Consider the following 12,656-nt stretch of genomic DNA (forward strand, 5'->3'; position numbering starts at 1 on the left):
ATTCTAAGGGATGAGCAGAAAACAGTGTTTCTCTCTTTCTCCTCCCCCTCTTCCCCCCACTGCATCCCTCTCCTATGCCCTCCCTTCCTGAGTCCAATGCTAATCTGATTTATGATGTCTGAACAGATGAAATGACACTGGAGAGGCCATTTAAATCATTCTGTCATTGCTGACTTCCCTGCCCCCAGTAGCAGCCTCCTTATCTCTGTTCCCTTTTTTATTAAAGCTAAAAGCCTTTCTGGAGCAAGGAAACATTCCCCAGAACAGAGCCAACTCTAAGCCAGGCTAGTCTGTCCATGTGTCTTCCCAGAACAAACAGATGCTTCTATAAAGCAGTCTATCACACGCTTTACCCCTTTTCCTCCCTCTCTGGAATCAGGTGGATGCCTTACACACACTCACACATACACACACACACACACACACACACACACACACACACACACACACACACACACAAACAGGGACTGTTAAAGGGAAAATCAAAATATAAAAAAAAGTAATAGGAAAAATCAGAAAATCAATTTGGGAAAAATGCAATAGAAAACATCCCTCAAATCCTACAGCGAGAGCCCAGAGATTCAAACATTTGACCACATCTTGCTAAATCATCACAACAAAATAGTCAGGCATGGCAATTAGGGTTCCCAGCTTCCCTGAAGGATCAGTTCACCTTCCAAAAGAGGTCTTTCCTAATTCCTAGGGGAAAGCGTTTAGGTAGAGACAAAGAAAAATACTTCTCAACAGTGTAGTTAGACTATACAAATCCATTATCCCATTTATTTTCAATCAATAACTCTGAGAAATAGAAAACCAGCTATTTTTACTGTATTACCATAATTCATCTTACCAGTGGAAAGCACTTCCCTATTTTAAACTCCGTCTGCCTCAGTTTCCTCATCTATAAAATGGGAATGATACTGCCTAAGGTTGTTGTGAGAATAAAGTGAGATAATAATTGTAAGTACTTAGTACAGTGTCTGACACATAGTAACTGCTACATAAATGAAGGTTATCGTTATTATTAAAACTCATTTAGACCTCATAAGAGTATTGGAATTACCCTACCTATTTTACAGATGAAGAGACCTGAAGAGGCTCAGCGAGGTTATAGGATGTTCCCAAAGTCACACAGAGCTGAGAAATAATGGAAGGGGAGGAAGAGGAACTGAGGGAGGGAAGAGGGAAGTACTTGCTACAGCCATCCTTCTCTGATAGCTGCCTCTACCACCAACAGCAAATGGAGGGTCTGTGAAAAAGCTTCTGAGTGCAGTGGGCTGGAGAAGAACGTTGAAATTCTGGTCAGGAAAAGGGAAAGCCGATAATGATGAAGAAGAAGAAGGAGGATAGTTGCTAGCACTTATAAAGGGCTTTCTATGTGCCAGACACTATATTGAGGGCTTTACAATTATTATATTATTTGATCCTCCCAACCACCCATAGAAGTAGGTACTAATATTATATTTATTTTATAAAGAAATTGAGGCACTCTATCTACCTATCTGTATGCATGTATATATGTATATGTATATAATATGTATATATATGTATATAATACATATATATATTATATATACACACAGATGTATAGACATATATAGGCTCGTGTTTACATACACACATATAGCCGCACATATAGCCCATATATAATTACATACACACACAGATATGAATTATCTCAGTTTCCTCATCTGGATGTGTGTAGGGACATGGGGCGGGGGTGTGGGAGTGTAGCATTGACTTGTGTTTGTAATTTTTGTGGAACATGTGAATATGAGGCCGCCACTGGGTGAGTGTAAAATATTGTCTGTCTCTACCCAGCCCGATCCCCCTGGGGAAATCTGGGTGAAGGCCCCTGTATCTCTCTATGTGGTTCTTCCATGCATTCATTTTTGCTTATCAACTGTGCTAACCATGTGGCCTGCTCTTTTTAACTCCAGCTCAACTGCAAAGTGTCATAGTAATAATAGTATATTATATTAGTAATGTAGTAATAACTAGTGTTAGTATGGTATAGTAATAACTAAGTGAACTGTAACTTGAGGTTTTTTTTTTTTAATCTTTCAAAGTACCTTCACTTTATTATGTCATTCACTCCTCACAGCCAATGTGTACAATAAGCAGGGCAGCTGCTATTAGGCCTTTCTGACAAATGAGTAAACTGAGGCACCGTGAGGTTAGCAACTTAGCAAAAGTTCCCGGACTCCTATTCCTGCGCCACACTGCCCCCTGCTGCCACTGGGGTCCCCACAGAGCTCCAGCTTGTCCAAATTTCATCAGAAGAAATACTGATCAAATATGTTTTTCTTCCTTTTGATGACTGGAAACATGGCCTCGACCCAGAACTTCTAGGGGGACTACAGCCGATAGCCTCTGGCCGAACAATTCCACACACTCACCTTTCCCTTTCCAGACTTCACCTCGTGCTTTCCACCTTGGGGAAATTCCCGACTTGCTCTCATTATTTTGGTGATTTCTTAGCCCTGAAGGCTTCTAAGTCATTTTGTTTCCCACTCCACTCACTCTCTGGCCTTCTCTTCTCTCTTCACCTTTCCAGATCCCTTTATGTTTTTATCATCTCTCAACAGGATGTCAGCTCCTTGAGGCAGGAACTGTCTTATTTACGTGTACTGGTATTTTCAGCTCCTACCATAGTGCTTGGCAAACCGTAAAGCCTTAATAAATGCTCTGGCTGGCTGTTGATCTATTGAGCTATAAATAAAATAAGGATCATAATATTTGCAACACCTATTGCACAAAATTCTTTTTTTAAAGTTTTTGTGGGAAAAAATGCATTGTAAGCCCCAAAGTATTTAAAGTATGAGAAACACAAGAGGAGTTATTATTACAGAGTTCCACAGAAGCCATCTTGCTTATCCTTACCTGCTAGGTTTCCATAGAGAGGATAACCAAACGCAGTTCATTTTGTGGCACGATTAAAAAAAAAAAGGAATGATTTGGAATCACCTCATTTTGCTTTACTGTGCTCTGTACTTTGTGGGATCCTCAGGGCTAAAAGAATTAGCCTGAAATTGCACATTTAGAAGCATGTCATGGAAAGTGGATAGCTCTAACAACTGCTAAAAAACTGAACTGAGATTTGTTGTTGTACAGCCAAGGTAACAATAGGTCTTGCAGAAAGATAACACCCCCTACCCCACAAACTCTAACAGGCCTCTGACCACCACCTCCACTTCCTGATTTCTCCTTCCTTTCAAGGCTGCCATTGATAGAATAATAATATTATAGATTTAGAACAAAAAGGGAGTTGAGAAATCATTGTAGCCCAATACCCTTCATTTTATAGATAATTTTGAGATAGTTGCCACTACCCACAAGCCCCAGAAACATTACAGGGGCTTCCTAAATTAGATCCATAATCATTCAAAAGAATTGAAAAGAGTCCAATCTAGCTATCCCCATGGGAGAAACCACGCATATAAAGAATGCCTTTTGTCCAGATGGTGATACTCAGCCGGAAGGACAAGCTATATAGTGTCTATCAATACGTATCTCTTGAGTAGATACTGCAAAAGGATGATGTACTAAACAAAAGGAGAGCGAGCCAGACTACCTTTGGGAAATTGCAAAGTTCTTTTGATACACAAGCTTCTTCTTTGAAATAAAGGCCTGTGTTTTTTAAAAAAAATTAATTTCTTAAATGAACAGAAATCCATCTTCTCTCTGTCTCTATCTTTTTTCATCTTGCTGTCACTGCCTGCCTCCCTTCTTCCCTTCCTTCCTCTCTTTCTCTCCTCCTCCCTCCCTCCCTCTTTTTTTGTCTGTCTGTCTCTCTCCCCCCGCCAAATAAGAAAAGCAAAACCTTTATTATAAACATGTACAGTCAAACAAACAAAACATTTTCCCATCGGCCATGTTTAAATAATATATATGTTTCAATGTGCAAGATCTCATTAGCAGGTGGGTAACATGTTTCATCCTAGACCTTGAGAATTAGGGTTGGTCACTGTGTTAACCAAAGTTCCGAAGTCTTCCAAAGCTGTTTGTCTTTATAATATTGTTGTTAATGTTTATAAATTGTTCTCTGATTCTGCTCACTTCATTCGGCACCATTTCATATATGTCTTCCTAGATTTCTATAAACCATTCCTTTCATCATTTCTTACAGCACTACAGTGTTCCAGTCGCATTCATACACCATAACTTGTTCATCTGTTTCCCAATCAGTGGGCACTCCATCAGTTTCTAATATTTTGCTACCACAAATCCTGCTGCACTTCTGTACATGTGAGTTCTTTCTCTTTTTTTGATTTCTTTGGGGCTTAGTAGTGGTATGAATGAATCGGAGGTTAGGAACTACTTTATAACTTTTGGGGCATAGTTTCAAATTGCTTTTCAGAATGAATGAACCAATTTGAAGCTCCACCAACCAGGCATTAATGTACCTGTTTTCCCACAGTCCCTCCAATATTTGTAATTTTTCCCTTTTTTCCCCTGTCAACTTTAGAAAGGTCGCTTGTTTTGTTTGTTTGTTTGTTTGCTTGCTTGTTTGTTTTTAACATACAGATTCTTTGGGTAATACTGAATGCCTGCCATACATGGAACTTTATGGCTTCCAAAGCTGAAGCTGAAAAATCTCTCTAAGAGCAATAGAAAGGCATATAGTAGGTGTGAACAAGGAATATAATAAAATATTAGAACTGAAAGACATATCCTCTTCACAATTACTTTATTTACCATATGAGGAGACATGGAATCAAAGGACCTGAATTTGAATTCTGTCTATGCTCTTCAAGGTGAACTTGAAAAAGTCCCTTAACCTTTTGACTTCAGTTTTATTATTTGTAAAATGACTAAATGCACCAACTTTTTATTTTTTTATTTTTCAAAGGGTAGAGCCTTCTAGGATCATGAGTTTGATTTTTTAAAATTAGAGAACATTATGAAATGCAAAACGGACAATTTTGATTACATTAAATTAAAAAGGTTTTGCATAAATTAGCCCAATGCAGCCAAGATTAGAGGGGAAGCAGAAAACTGGGGGGGAAATTTTTACAGCCAGTATTTCTGATAAAGGTCTCATTTCTTTCTTTCTTTCTTTTTTTTTCTTTCTGAGGCAATTGGAATTAAGTGACTTGCCCAGGGTCACACAGCTAGAAAATGTTAAGTGTCTGAGGTCAGATTTGAATTCAGATCCCTCCTGACTTCAGGGCCAGTATTCTATCTACTGAGCCACCTAGCTGCCCCTCTCATTTCTAAAATATATAGAGAACTGAGTCAAATTTATAGAATACAAGTCATTCTTTAATTGAAAATTGGTCAAAGGATATGAACAGACAATTTTCAGATGAAAAAATTAAAGTTATCTATAGTCATATGAAAAAATATCCTAAATCACTACTGATTAGAGAAATGCAACTTAAAACAATTCTGAGGCACCATCTCACACCTCTCAGATTGGCTAGAATAACAGGAGAAGATAATGATAAATGTAGGAGGAGATGTGGGACCCAAATACAATGTTAGTGGAGTTATAAAACGATCCAACCATTCTGGAGAGCAATTTGGAACTATGTCCAAAGGGCTATAAGTCTGTGTATACCCTTTGACCCAGCAATGTCTCTACTGGGATTATATCTCAAAGAAATCATAAAGGAGGGGAAAAGACCCACATGTTTGTGGCAGCCCTCTTTGTGATGGCAAAGAATTGGAAAATGAGTAGATGCTCAACCACTGGGGAATGGCTGAATAAGTTATGGTATATGAATGTTATGGAATATTGTTGTTCTATAAAAAATGATGAACAAGCTGATTTTAGAAAGGTCTGGAAAGATTTATGTGAACTGATGCTGAGCACAACAAGCAGAACCAGAAATATATTATGCACAGCAATTTTATGATTGTGTATAAATAAACTTTGAGTAGAAAACATCATCTGCATCCAGAGGGAGAACTACAGAGACTGAATGTAAATCAACATGTGCTGTTTACTTTTTTAAATCTCTTTTTCTTCTATTTTTTCCCTTTTGTTCTGATTTTTCTCTCCCAACATGATTCATAAGTCTGTATTAAAAATCAATATACATGTATAACCAGAAATAATGTAAAAATTGTTTTACATATAACTGGGAAACAATAAAAAATATTAAATTAAAAAGAAAGATAGAGTCTTTTAAGTCCATGAGCTTGATTTTTTGATTCCAAATAAAATTCTATGGATTTTTAAAAAGATTAAAGAGAAGATATGAATATTTAGAAAGGAGAAGTTGGGTATTTAAAAAGCTCAGTCAAAAATGAGTTATGTCCTACTAATTAATTTTCTTTTTTGTTATTATTGATAGAATTACTGGTGGCTGGCAAAGATAATGCTAAAGCCAGAATTTATCTAGGTTTAAGTAAAGCATTTGATAAATTCTTTCGATATCCTTGGGGTAAAGGTTAACAGAGATGAATAGGAAGAGAGTAAAGTTATATGGATTCAAAACCAATTGAATAAACAAACCCAAAGAATAGTCATTAATAGATTGTTGTCAATACTAATAGACTACTTCCAATGGATCTTCCCTCGGTCTTCTGCTTCTTGGATAGAAATATAGATGGTATCAAACAATCAATAAGTATTTATTAAGCACCTACTATGTGCCAAGCCCCATGCTAAGTGCTGAAAATTCAAAAAGAGGCAAAACACAGTCCCTGTCCTTAAGGAGTTTACAGTCTAATGGGGGAGACTACATATCGAATTTGTGAATGACACAATACTAGAAGTTGTTGTGTGCTGAGTGACCAAATTCAAGATCCAAAAATGTTCTGATAAAAAGGATGAAATTTAATGTGGATAAATGCAAACTCTTACAATCTTATTAAGAAAATCAACTACATGATTATGTACAAGACAAGAAGAAGGATAAGGAAATAATTTATGAGAAAAGATTTGGGGGTTTTAGTGGACTGCAAGTTCAGCAGGAGTCAATAAGGTAACATAATATTCAAAAACGGAAAATGTTTCATGAAGAAAGGTGCAACATCTAGAACAAGGGAGATTATTGTCAGGCTTTCTTATACCCCAGTCAGACTAAATTTGCAGTATTATGGCTCAGTTCTAGCTATCCCATTTTGTAAAGGACACTAATAAGTCAGAATCATGTCTGGTGGGGGCAGCCAGAATCATGGAAGAGACTATGAATAAAGGAAGATTTATTTAGCACTTACTGTTTGCAAAACACCATGCTAATCACTGAGGATACATGCAGAAAAACAGAACACTTCTTGCTTTTAAGGAGCTCCTGTTCTATATTATTATTCTATAAGAAATGATGAATGGGCTGATTTCAGAAAAGCTTGGAATGACTTACATGAACCGATGCCCAGTGAAGTGAGCAGAACTAAGAAAGCATTGTATGCAACAACAACAAAATTATGTCATGATCAATTGTGATGCACTTGGCTCTTTTCAAGGATGAGGTGAACCAAGACACCTTGTGATGTCTTGTGATGGCAAGCAGACTTGTGATAGAAAGAGCCATCTGAATGCATCCAGAGAGAGAACTATGGAGATTGAATGTGGATCAAAGCATAGTATATTTCCACCTTTTGTTTGTTGTTGTTGTTTGCTTTTTTTTTCCTTTCTTGTATTTTTTCCCTTTGTATCAGATTTTTCTTGTGCAGGATGATGACTATGAAAATATATTTAAAAGAATTGCACATGTTTAACCTGTATCAGATTGCTTGCTGTCTTGGGGGAAGGGAGGGAGAAAAATTTGCAACACAAGGTTTTACAAAAATAAACGTTGAAAACTATCTTTTATGTATTTGGAAAAATAAAATATTGTTAAAAATAAAAAAGAAGCTCCCATTCTAATGAGAAGCCATCATACAGAGATTTTAGCTATAAGTCAGATGGAAGAATTCCATCATCTTTAGGATGCATCAGCAAAGCATATGATAAAACATCTATGATTGACAGATAGAACAAGTAATAAGCACTTAGGATGTATGAGCCATAGTACTAAGCACTGGGAATACAATTACAAAGCCAAAAGAAAGGTAGTCCTAACCTTCAAGGACCTAACATTCCAATGGGGGAAGAGAACACATACAGGGAGATAAAAATAGTAGAAAAGTGTATAACGGGAAGAAGGTAGTAAAGTTCAAAATCAGACACAGAATCAGGAGAGGAGTGGGCGTGGATGGCTAGGGTATTCTCTCAAAGGCAGTTCTGGGCAGTGAGGCCAACTTGAGGAAAAGGCCACAGAGCTTCTGAAGGCACCTGTCTCTGTGGTGGGGAAAGCTGAGATGGTTAAAAAAAAGTCCAGAGGTAGAAGAGTCAAGCTGGGAGAGAGAAGATTTAGTCATTTCTACTGATAAAAACATACCCATATGGGGAGCCAAGGACTTTGGTAAAAAAACAAACAAAAAAAAACCAAACTTTTTTTTTCTGTGATTCAGGAGCTATGGTGGCTAAAAGGCAAGGGTTACAGTACATGTAAACACAACTACCAAACCTTAGTTGCCTCAGTTTCCCCATCCATAAAATGAACTGGAAAAAGAAATGGCAAACTAGTCCAGAATTTTGCCAAGGAAACCCCAAATGGGGTCATGAAGAGTTGAATGTGACTGGAAAAACAACTCGACAAAAGTCACTGTCTGAGGACAATTAGTTCACAAAACAGAATGCGACGCCTTATCAGGAAGAGTCAGCTTCCTAGGTTCAAATCCGGTCTCAGATACTTATTAGCTGTGTGACCCTGGGTAAGTCACTTATTCCTGTTTGCCTCAATTTCCTCAAGTGTAAAATGAGCTGGAGAAGGAAATAGCAAACCATCCCAATATCTTTGCCAAGAAAATTGCCAAAGGGGATCACAAAGAGTCAGATGCAACTGAAAACAACAACTAAAGCTATTTCCGGGGCTCCTGGGCCCAGCGTCCACAGCTTTCCCCTTTGAGGTTTGAGGGCAGGTTGTAGTCAAGGAGGTGGAAGCAGATTAACCTTCTGGGTACATGGGACATCCTGTCTTACCTCAGGAATAATTTTGCCATGAAGATTGTTTGAAGAAAATTGGGGATGTTTAGCCTGGAGAAGAGAAGACTCAGAGGATGTACGCTAGCTATCTTCCAATATTTAAAAGGCTTTTACGTCAAAGGGGCGTTGGATTTATTCTGCATGACTTCAGAGGGTAAAATTTGGAGTAGTATGTGGAAATTGGGGAAGTTAATAAAAACTTTTCAATGATCTAAAGTTGGAGGTCCCTTTGATTGCTGGTCTTCAGGCAGAGGCTGGATAATGATTTTCAATAATATTACTTCAGGGGATCTTGGTCAAGTGCAGGTTGGACTAATTGATCTCTGAAGGGTCTCTTTTAACTGAGATTCCAGGATTTTATGATTAGACACTCTCTGAAGTCTCCCCCAGCTGAAGCATGAATGCTCTCTGAGGTCTCCTCCAGCTCTAAATTCAATAATCTTTTGAGATAACTTGACTAAGATCATATAACTGGCTAGTGGGAAAATCTGGATCAGAACGCAATATTCCATAAACTGCTTACATTTTTGTTTTTCTTCCCGGGTTATTTATACTTTCTGAATTCAATTCTCCCTGTGCAACAACAGAACTGTTCGGTTCTGCACACATATATTGTATCTAGGATATACTGTAACCTATTCAACATGTAAAGGACTGCTTGCCATCTGGGGGAGGGGGTGGAGGGAGGGAGGGGAAAAATCGGAACAGAAGCGAGTGCAAGGGATAATGCTGTAAAAAATTACCCTGGCATGCGTTCTGTCAATATAAAGTTATTAAAAAAAAAAAAAGAACTCAATATTCCTTGTTTATCTAGTGCTCTTACTACTCTGCCATTGATGTTCATCTGAATCAAATTTTAGCTGTATAACAATACTTGGGAAGGCAAAATCACATTCAGAGGTATCTCATCTCTCCCTAGAAAGAGACTTTTAGGACTTCACCATGAAATAACTCTCTGGGTTGCACTAATGCACCCATGAGAAAGGGACTCATCCTCTTTGAGGGGTCTGTTTACTAAGACATACTAAGTGGGTACTAGAACCATTGAGACAGGCTGTCAAGGCAGAAGAGGATTCTTCTGCCAATAGTAATTTGAAAACCCTCCTGACTCTTTGTTGATCAGCTCTTGATGCATCAAGGAATTCTTTCCAATTCCCAAGTCCCGATTCATGCTTCAGAACACAACTGCCAAAATGCCCCTGGGAGTCACCTCATCCAAGGAATGTATCAGGGAAAGAACTAGGGGTAGTCCTCTCTGAAGACAGGGGAAGGGAAGAGATAACTTCTCGGGATCCTCCTTCCTCATGGGTCTACAAGGAATCAATCCACAGACTAAGGTAATAATCATTCAGAGGAGACATCTTGTCTGAGTTCTGTTGGGAGACCAAGGGATATTTGGCTGACCAACGGCATTAACTTAGTCCAGCAGTACATTTCATGGAGATGACGATTCCCTTAATTTTTCTTAGTAAAAAGAACTTGCCACTCATGTAAGTAATTTCTAAGTAATTACACAATAGCGTTATTCTGTAACAGTAGGGGGAAAAACTGGAATCTATAAAAAGGCTGAGTAAAGAATTAATTTAGTAAATAATATTTAAATCAAGGAGTTATTTTTAGATTTTTCTCAAAACTAGAATTGACTGAAAGTCTTTAATTATTCCATAACTGCTTGGATTAATTTGGAACCACCCCCAAAAGGATAATCTATTTTTGTTCTCAGGAGTGTTTTAGAACCAAGACCAATACCACCAAGGGAAGAAATAAGCTAAGAAACACGGAAGACAAGGAAAAGAGAGCCAGGAGTTCCTAATACCAGTCCTACGCTCCTCTTAGGTAAGTCTCTTTAATCCTTTCCCCCTCAGTTTCCCCCATCCACAAAATGGGTACACAGACTCCTCCCTATGTATCTTCCAATAATCCCCCCACCTTTTTCAGCAGACATTTTATTGGCAAAAACAGGAGGAAAGCCAGAGGCTATAATTATACATAGGGAACAGCCTAGAAATCCATCTACTGTGCTGTTTCCCATAAAAATGGTCAAGCTTTTAAAGAAAAGTTGGAAAAAGATGAATACTATTATTATTATTATTATTATTTTTTGCTGAGATAATTGGGGTTAAGTGACTTGCCCAACATCACACAGCCAGGAAGTGTTAAGTGTCTGAGGGCAGATTCTAATTCAGGTCCTCCTGACTTCAGGGCTGGGGCTCTATCCACTGAGCCACCTATCTGCCCCTGAATACTATTATTCTTGCACTTATTTAAGTGGGCAGAGACTTTATATCTTTTCAGCTGCTCTGATCCAACCTCCAGAGCATCCCCTGATGCAGTACTCTAGAAGAAGAAACTTAAATTAATTACTATCTGTTTCCACAATGTCCCCTATTGGGGGACAGGCAAGGGACAAATAAGAGAATACATGTGGTCTGCATTGTTGCTGGGATGTTTGTTTGTTGGTTTATTCTGAGACTTCCTTGTCCCCCCTGAGCACAGAATCCTCACACCCTGCACTTATGGCTTAATCGATGTCTATGGAGAACTGAGTTTGGGGTCCCTGTGCTCAGGGAGACAGGGAAGTGGGCAGCAAAAGGAAAGGGAAGGACACTCCAAGGCTTCTGAGCAAGCAGTGGCTTATATGTATATAGCAACTGACTTGCATTACTGCATTTGATTGGCATAATAATCTTAAGCGGTGAGTAATGTGATATTGTTATCTTCCTTTAACACAAATTACAAGGGTGAATGTACAGCAGATACACCAACCTCCTCAATTCTGCTTCGGTCCCTGTGACTACCCCTCCCTGACAGAGGCCCTCACCTGTCCTTCCCTACTATGCAGGCTTAGCATCTCCTGAAAGGGGCTCATCACATGCTGTCTGTGCTGGAGATCCTCATGCACAGCCTGTACGGGCATGGACCATCATCTCCTCTCTTACTCTAGATCTCCACCCTTTTACCCAAGGGTTATTAGTCAGTCAATAAGCACTGTGACAAATACCAGGGATACAAAGAGCCAAAAAGATAGTTCCTGCCCTTCAGGAATCCGCAAGCTAAGGGAGGAGATGCCATGCAAACAATTCTGTACAAACCAGCTATAAATAGGAAATAATCAAGAGAGGGAAAGTTACCAGAATTAAGATAGTTTGAGAAAGGCTTCCTGTAAAAGGTGAGATTTTAGCTGCAACCTAAAGGAAGCCAAGGAAGCCAGAAGGAAGAGTAAGGAGGGAGAGCATTCTGGGCAAGGGGAACTACAAGAGAAAATGGCCAGAGTCGGGAGACAAACTGTTCTTCTCATGCTAAGGACATGTATCTAGCATCTTTTCAATGGTTTGGCTATTAAATGTATGGTTTCTCTCTTAATTTCATTCTTATTATTCCGTGTAAGGAAATGAAAAGGGTTTCATTAGCACACTGAGCCTCAGTTTACTCATTTGTAAAATGAGGGAGTTGGACTAGGTGACCTCTAAGATCCTTTCCAGCTTGAAATCAGTAACCTGTGATCCTCAGATAAGACTTTTAATACATGGAAGATAGAGGAGTTCAGAAAGGTTAGGCAGCTGACCAGGTAAGAGAGGTAGTATAGTACAGCATAAAAGTGCTCGCTTTGAAAGCCAGGGTTTGAATCCCAGCCCTGTCCATTCACGATCTATGTGATCTTGGGGAAAAAACTGCT

At 38.7% G+C, this 12,656-nt stretch overlaps 1 protein-coding gene across 7 annotated transcripts in view; it reads right to left on the minus strand.

The window, feature by feature from the left end:
• Positions 1 to 12,656, minus strand: part of ADCK1 (aarF domain containing kinase 1) — a 192,523-nt gene that overhangs the window by 13,454 nt on the left and 166,413 nt on the right. The window lies entirely within an intron of this gene.

Source organism: Antechinus flavipes, chromosome 2, assembly GCF_016432865.1.
Source record: "Antechinus flavipes isolate AdamAnt ecotype Samford, QLD, Australia chromosome 2, AdamAnt_v2, whole genome shotgun sequence".
Lineage (NCBI taxonomy): Eukaryota > Metazoa > Chordata > Mammalia > Dasyuromorphia > Dasyuridae > Antechinus > Antechinus flavipes.